This window comes from Loxodonta africana, chromosome 26, assembly GCF_030014295.1.
Source record: "Loxodonta africana isolate mLoxAfr1 chromosome 26, mLoxAfr1.hap2, whole genome shotgun sequence".
Classification (NCBI taxonomy): domain Eukaryota; kingdom Metazoa; phylum Chordata; class Mammalia; order Proboscidea; family Elephantidae; genus Loxodonta; species Loxodonta africana.
In genome coordinates this window covers 509,756-517,433 of record NC_087367.1, presented here as the reverse complement: position 1 = coordinate 517,433, position 7,678 = coordinate 509,756, and positions in this window count along the sequence as shown.

Sequence of the window (7,678 nt, the reverse complement as noted above, 5' to 3'; positions counted from 1 at the left end):
CTGAGAGAATGGTGGTACTATTTAATAAGATGGGAAAGTAAGAAAATCAAAGTTTAGTATTAGACACATTACACTGAATTGTATTTGAGTCATCTGTAAACCTTCATCGAAAGCACAATTAAAAAAAAAAAATGTAAAGCTCTGAGGCGTGGTCTGAGGCTGAGATTTGTACTTGAGAGTTTTAAGCACCAGTAGATGCTGTTGGGAAAGGGTGGCATCACCCAGGGAGAGAAGAAAAAGGGGATCACAAGTAGAGCCCTGAGGAAAACCTGAAGCCCAAGTAAAGCAGAAGCAGCTGGCAGAGGAGGCAGAGAACCAAGAAAATACCCAGGAGAAGAGAAAATATCAAAAAGAGAGGAATGCTCTGACCACATGGTCCCTCCTGAAACTCTACTAAAATGGCAATTCAAGAATAAAACAGATATAAAGACACTGTTATGGACTGAATTATGTCCCCCCAAAATGTGTGTCAACTTGGCCCTCCATGATTCCCAGGATTGTGTGGTTGTCCACCATTTTGTGATCTGATGTAATTATCCTACATGTTGTAGGTCTTACCTCTATGATGTTAATGAGGCAGGATTAGAGGTAGTTATGTTAATGAGGCAGGACACAATCTACAGGATTAGGTTGTATTTTGAGTCATGCTCTTTTGAGATACAAAAGAGAGAATTGAGTAGAGAAGAGAAGGACCTCATTACCGCCAGAAAGAAAAGCCAGGAGTGGAGTGCATCCTTTAGACCTGGGGTCCCTGCACTGAAAAGATCCTAGACCAGGGGAAGATTGATGACAAGGACCTTCTCCCAGAGCCAACACAGAGAGAAAGCCTTCAGCTAGAGCTGGCACCCTGAATTCGGACTTCTAGCCTCCTAGACTGTGAGAGGATAAATTTCCGTTTGTTAAAGCCATCCAGTTCTGGTATTTCTGTTATAGCAGCACTAGATAACTAAGACAGACACAAAGTTTTATTTCAAGAAGAAATACAACCAGAATGTTCCTTAGAAGCAAGGATGGCGAGACTTCAATTTGCTTACTTTTGACATGTCATCAGGAAAGACCAATTGCTAGAAAAAAACATTTTTGGTAAAGCAGAGGACTGGCGAAAACAAGGGAAACCCTCAATGAGATGGATTGACACAAGAGCCGCAACCATGGGCTCAAACATACTACGACTGTGAAAATGGCACAGGACCCGGCAACGTGTAGTTCTGTTTCATGGAAGGTCCCAGTGAGTTGGAGCTGTCTCCGTGGCCACTAAAACAACAAAGACACAAACATAAAGACAGCGAGAGAAAAAAACAGGAGTCGCTGAATCTAGAGCTTCACAACGTTCGGGAGATGCAAAGAGAAAATAAAAGCAGCAACTGAGGTGGAAGTCAGTAGCATTTGTCTTCAGAGCATGAGGTTCAAATGAGTAATGCTGGGGTGTCTGGTTGGGATGGAATAGAGGAGCTCCCTGGCGATGAGGAAGTCAGAGGTTTGATGTCTAAGGCGCCTGGGGAAGGACAGGCTGACCACACAGAGGTGACATGTCTGATTCAGATGTCAGTGGGTATGTATGAAATCTGTGACGCCGTTCACGGGATACAGGTGTATATACTATGGATTTATATAATAGCCGCCATCGAGTCAGCACCCAGCTCATGGCGCCCCTTTGAGTTACAGAATAGAGCTGCTCTGTAGGGTTTTCTCGGCTGCTTTACGGAAGCAGGTCACCAGGCCTTCTGTGGAGCCACCTTTGAGTTAGAGGCTGATTGCAAACCACCGCACCACCAGGCTCTTTTCATCCATTATAGAATATATATAGTGTTATATGTATCGTAGATTAGATAGATGCATATAACATTTCTAGAAGAATACACATAAAGCCGGTTTTAAAAATTTAGGAGTCCCTGGGTGGCACAAACAGTTAAGTACTTGACTATTAACCAAAAGGTTGGTGGTTCAAAAATAGCCAGAGGCCTTGGAAGAAAGGCCTGGTGACCTGCTTCCAAAAGGTCACAGCCCTGAAAACCCTATGGAGGGAGTGCAGTTCTACCCTCTAACACATGACACGTAGCTGCCGTGAGTGGGAATCGGCTCGACAACATCTGGTTTACATTACTGAAAATTTTTACCATGAACACACAGAATTGAATACCAACAAAAACCGAATGAACCTAACCTCGGTTATCCACATAACCACACAAGAAAAAAAAAATCATTTCCAATAACTTTTGAACAAACCATCAAAAGAACTGAACTTGAACTTTACTCTTTTAACTTCACTTGTTAGGTGTGTTGTTAATAGTGGTGTTGGTGTAATAATTCTGAAATTATCTTATGAGTATTGCAGGGTGAATACATACAAGTAGGGTGTATAATGTATACACATACACACACAAAGTACATATAGAGAGGTAAGAACAGATAGATATTGTGAGGAACCAGCGTTCTCTCTGTGGGAGAGATATAAATACACGATGGGGAAAAGTGAGGAAGAACCTGTGGTGCCGGATTTAAATTGGAGCTATCAGTGTGGACTCACATACATGTATTAAAATATAAGTATTCCCAAGTTCTGCCCAACGACATGCAGTAGCAATGAGCACCCTTAACATTCCAGATTCTAGGTTCTGAACATCATTCTCCATTAAAAGGGATCTTGGTTCCTCAAAGAAATCGCTGATTTCGGGGCTGGAGCAGAGAAAACGCGAGTTGGGCCTTGAACAACTTCTTGTGCTAGAAAGTAAGAAAATGCTCAAAGACTGATGGGGAGATGTCAACAAAATACATGCGCCAGCTTGCAGGGCGCCTACTGGCTAAATTTAGGATGTTATGAGCAAAATTTTTAATTTTAATGATGGTAATAGATTATAACACATTGAACAAAGAATCTGTGAGTCTATAGTGATACTTAAAGGAGGGAAGCTCTTCTTTACAGAGACCATCAGCTTATAAATATAGAAGGAAGAATAGTATTAGAAAACTACCATTTTGCAACCCCCAGTATAATAAATTATTCAGGTAAGGGCCATCAAGGAATAGGAAAATGATTGGAGAAGAGTTTGTTAGGGAGCAGGGTATTCACACAGCATCAAAGTATCGCCCCCTCCAGAGGTCACTTCTTAATCATGATGGGACTGGGTACTTTTCCAATGGAGATATTCAGTGCGTACCACCTTAACCAAGCGATCAAATTCATTATCACTCAAGTGGGATAAACTAACCTTTTGTGTCTCCTCCTGCAATGCCATACAAGCAAGCAAATTAGCTCTGTGGGATTCCTGCCGACAATGTTTGACCTAAATCAAAATGAAGGAAACAATTAAACAAATCTAGATTGTGGGTCAGTCTGCAAAATGACTGGCCTGGACTCTTATAAAAGTAACAATGTAATGAAAGACAAAAAAAGGCAGAGGGCTGCTCTAAATGAAAGGAGACTGCAGAGACATCGTAACAAGATGCAATGCTTGACACGTGATCACATCCAAGATTGGGAGAAAAGCAGCTGTAAAGGACATGACTTGGGACAACAGGGTACATTTGAATAGGGACTGTATGTTAGATAATATTATTGCATCAATGATAGATTTCTCAGGCATTCTTATGGCACTGTGGTTACGTAGAAAGTCCACCTTCTTGGGAGATAATGATCAGAGTATTTAGAGGTAAAATGTCATGATGTCTGCAACTTTCAAATAGCTCAGGGAGAAGTGTGTATGTGTGTGCGTGTGTGAAGACAGTGTGCTAATTTTGCAAAATGTGAATGATTGGTGAATCTAGGCTAAGAGTAGTTGAGTGTACTCTCAAATTTTGTAAAGGTTTGGTATCTTTCAAAATAAAGAATATAAAAAGAAAGTGGTTAGCAATTCACGTAATTTATAAGTGACTTGTTTGGTAATAGAGATCGCGTGATTGAATTTTGCAAGACCAACGACTTCTTCGTTGCAAATACCTTTTTTCACCAACATAAACAAAGACTATGCACATGGACCTCACCAGATGGAACACACATGAATCAGATCGACTACATCTGTGGAGACAATGGAAAAGCTCAATATCATCAATCAGAACAAGGGCAGGGGCTGACTGTGGAACAGACCATCAATTGCTCATATGCAAGTTCAAGTTGAAACTGAAGAAAATTAGAACAAGTCCATGACAGCCAAAGTATGACCTTGAGTGTATCCCACCTGAATTTAGAGACCATCTCAAGAATAGATTTGACACATTGAGCACTACTGACCAAAAACCACAGGAGTTGTGGAATGACATCAAGGACATCATACATGAAGAAAACAAGAGGTCGTTAAAAAGATAGGAAAAAAAGAAAGGACAAAAATGGATGTCAGAAGAGACTCTGAAACTTGATCTTGAGCGTCGAGTAGTAAAGCAAAAAGAAAAACTGAAGTAAAAGAGCTGAACAGAAGATTTCAAAGGGCAGCTCGAGAAGACAAAGTATTATGATGACATGTGCAATGACCTGGAGATGGAAAACCGAAAAGGAAGAACACACTCAGCATTTCTCAAGCTGAAAAAACTGAAGAAAAAATTCAAGCCTGGAGTTGCAATACTGAAGGATTCTACAGGGAAAATATTAAACAATTCAGGAAGCATCAAAAGCAGATGGAAAGAATACACAGAGTCACCGTACCAAAAAGAATTGGTTGACATTCAAACATTTCAGCAGGTAACATATGATCAAGAACCAATGATACTGAAGGAAGAAGTCCAAGCTCAACTGGAGGCACTGGCAAGAAACAAGGCTCTGCGAACTGACAGAATACCAATTGAGATGTTTCAACAAACAAATGCAGCACTGGAAACACTCATCTATGCCAAAACAGCTACCTGGCCAACCAACTGGAAGATCCATTTTTATGCCTATTCCTAAGAAAGGTGATCCAACCTAAAGTGGAAATTATCAAACAATATCATTAATATCACACTCAAGCAAAATTTTTCTGAAGATCATTCAAAAGCAGCTGCAGCAGTATATCAACAGGGAACTGCCAGAAATTCAAGCCGGATTTAGAAGAGGACATGAAACCAGGGATATCATTGCTGATGTCAGATGGATCTTGGCTGAAAGCAGAGAATACCAGAAAGATGTTTACCTGGGTTTTATGGACTGTGCTAAGGCATTCAACCATGTGGATCAGAACAAGTAATGGATAACGTTGTGGAGAATGGGAATTCTGGAACACTTAGTTGTGCTCATGAGGAATCTGTACATAGATCAAGAGGTAGTCCTTCGAACAGAACAAGGGGATACTGCATGGTTCAAAGTCAGGAAAGGTGTGCGTCAGGGTTGTATCCTTTCACCATACCTATTCAATCTGTATGCTGAGCAAATAATCCGAGAAGCTGGACTATATGAAGAAGAATGGGGCAGCAGGATCAGAGGAAGACTCATTAACAACTTCCGTTATGCAGATGACACAACCTTGTTTGCTGAATGTGAAGAGGACTTAAAGCACTTACTGATGAAGATCAAAGACCACAGCCTTCAGTATGGATTACACCTCAACAAAAAGAAAACAAAAATCCTCACAATTGGACCAATAAGCAACATCATGATAAATGGAGAAAAAATTGAGGTTGTCAAGGATTTCATTTTACTTGGATCCACAATTAACAGCCATGGAAGCAGCAGTCAAGAAATCAAGACGCATTGCATTGTGCAAATGGGCTGCAAGAGATCTCTTTAAAGTGTTGAAAAGCAAAGATGTCACCTTGAGGACTAAGGTGCACCTGACCCAAGCCATAGTGTTTTCAATCGCATCATATGCATGTGAAAGCTAGACAATGAATAAGGAACACCGAAGAAGAAATGACGCCTTTGAACTGTGGTGTTGGCAACGAATATTGAATATACCACAGGCTGCCAAAAGAACGAACAAATCTGTCTTGGGAGGAGTACCAGAATGCTCCTTAGAAGCAAGGATGGTGAGACTGTGTCTCACATACTTTGGACATGTTGTCAGGAGGGATCAGTCCTTGCAGAAGGACACCATGCTTGGTAAAGCAGAGGTCAGCGAAAAAGAGGAAGACCCTCAATGAGATGGATTGACACAGTAGCTGCATCAGTAGTTCAAGCATGGCAACAATTGTGAGGATGGTGCAGGACAAGGCAGTGTTTCATTCTGTTGTGCATGGCGTCCCTGTGAGTCGGAACCGACTGGATGGCACCTAACAGCAACAACAACGTAGAGTGATTAAACTGCTATATTGTGATATTGAGACTTACTTCTGTATTAAAATATGTATTATTAAACGTGTATGCCCTAAAAGATGCATGACAGATATTTCAGCACCTCATAGAAACCAGACAAATTGAGGATGTGAGACATTAACATGGTGCATTCCCTGGTGGCTTGTTAGTGTATGTTATTTATGATAACAGAGTAGCAGTGTTTACCATTTGATTCAAGGATATAATAAACCTTTGAAATTCTTTTTAAATCAAAGTACTTCTACTAAGGGTTATAAATATATTAATTTTCACATTCTGTAGTTTAGAGACAATGTTTACTATTGTTTTGTTTCTGGATCAATTTAGAGCTTGAACTAACTCCTTTTTCTGGTTTGAAGGTCCGATTTCTCAGAGCACAGGGTGGGCCAGTGGAGTTAGCAAAGGATTCTGGCCCAGGTTTTGTCATTACTGGTTGCATGATATTTCCTGGGCTATTTAATTTAATCACGGATTACACCTCAACTTAAAGAAAACAAAAATCCTCACAACTGGACCAATAAGCAACATCATGATAAATGGAGAAAAGATTGAGGCTGTCAAGGATCTCATTTTACTTGGAACCACAATCAATACCCATGGAAGCAGCAGTCAAGAAATCAAATAACATATTGCACTGGGCAAATGGGCTGCAAGAGATCTCTTTAAAGTGTCGAAGAGCAAAGATGTCACCTTGAGGACTAAGGTCCGCCTGACCCAAGCAATGGTGTTCTCAATCGCCTCATAAAATGCACGTGAAAGCTGGACAATGAATAAGGAAGACCCAATGAGAACTGATGCCTTTGAATTATTGTGTTGGTGAAGAACACTGAATATACCATGGACTGCCAAAAGAATGAACAATCGGGCTTGGAAAAAGTACAGCCAGGATGCTCCTTAGAAGCAAGGATGTCGAGACTGTGTTTTACATACTTTGGACATGTTGTCAGGAGAGATCAGTCCCTGCAGAAGGACATCATGCTTGGTAGAGGGTCAGTGAAAAAGAGGAAGAATCTCAAAGAGATGGATTGACACAGTGACTGCAACAATGGGCTCAACCATAAATAATGACTGTGAGGATGGCACAGGAGCAGGCAGTGTTTCGTTCTGTTGTACATAGGTCGCTTAGTCAGAACCAACTCGACGGCAGCTAACAACGACAACAACATTTAATTTCCCAAGGTCAGCAAGGTATCCACCAGCTGCTCCTTGGAAACCCTATGGACAGTTCTACTCTGTCCTATAGGGTCGCTAGGAGTCAGAATTGACTCAACAGCAATGGGTTTGTGTTTTGCAAAATGAGGATACTCCATTTGCCTGACGGAGTGGGTGTGAGACTCTAATAAGACAATGTACTCAGATAACAAGGGAAAACACTGTTTTTCATTTATTCAATCTGTATTGTTAAAAAGATTCTGAATATTGGGATTTTTTTTTCTTTTAGAATTTAAAAAACATACTATA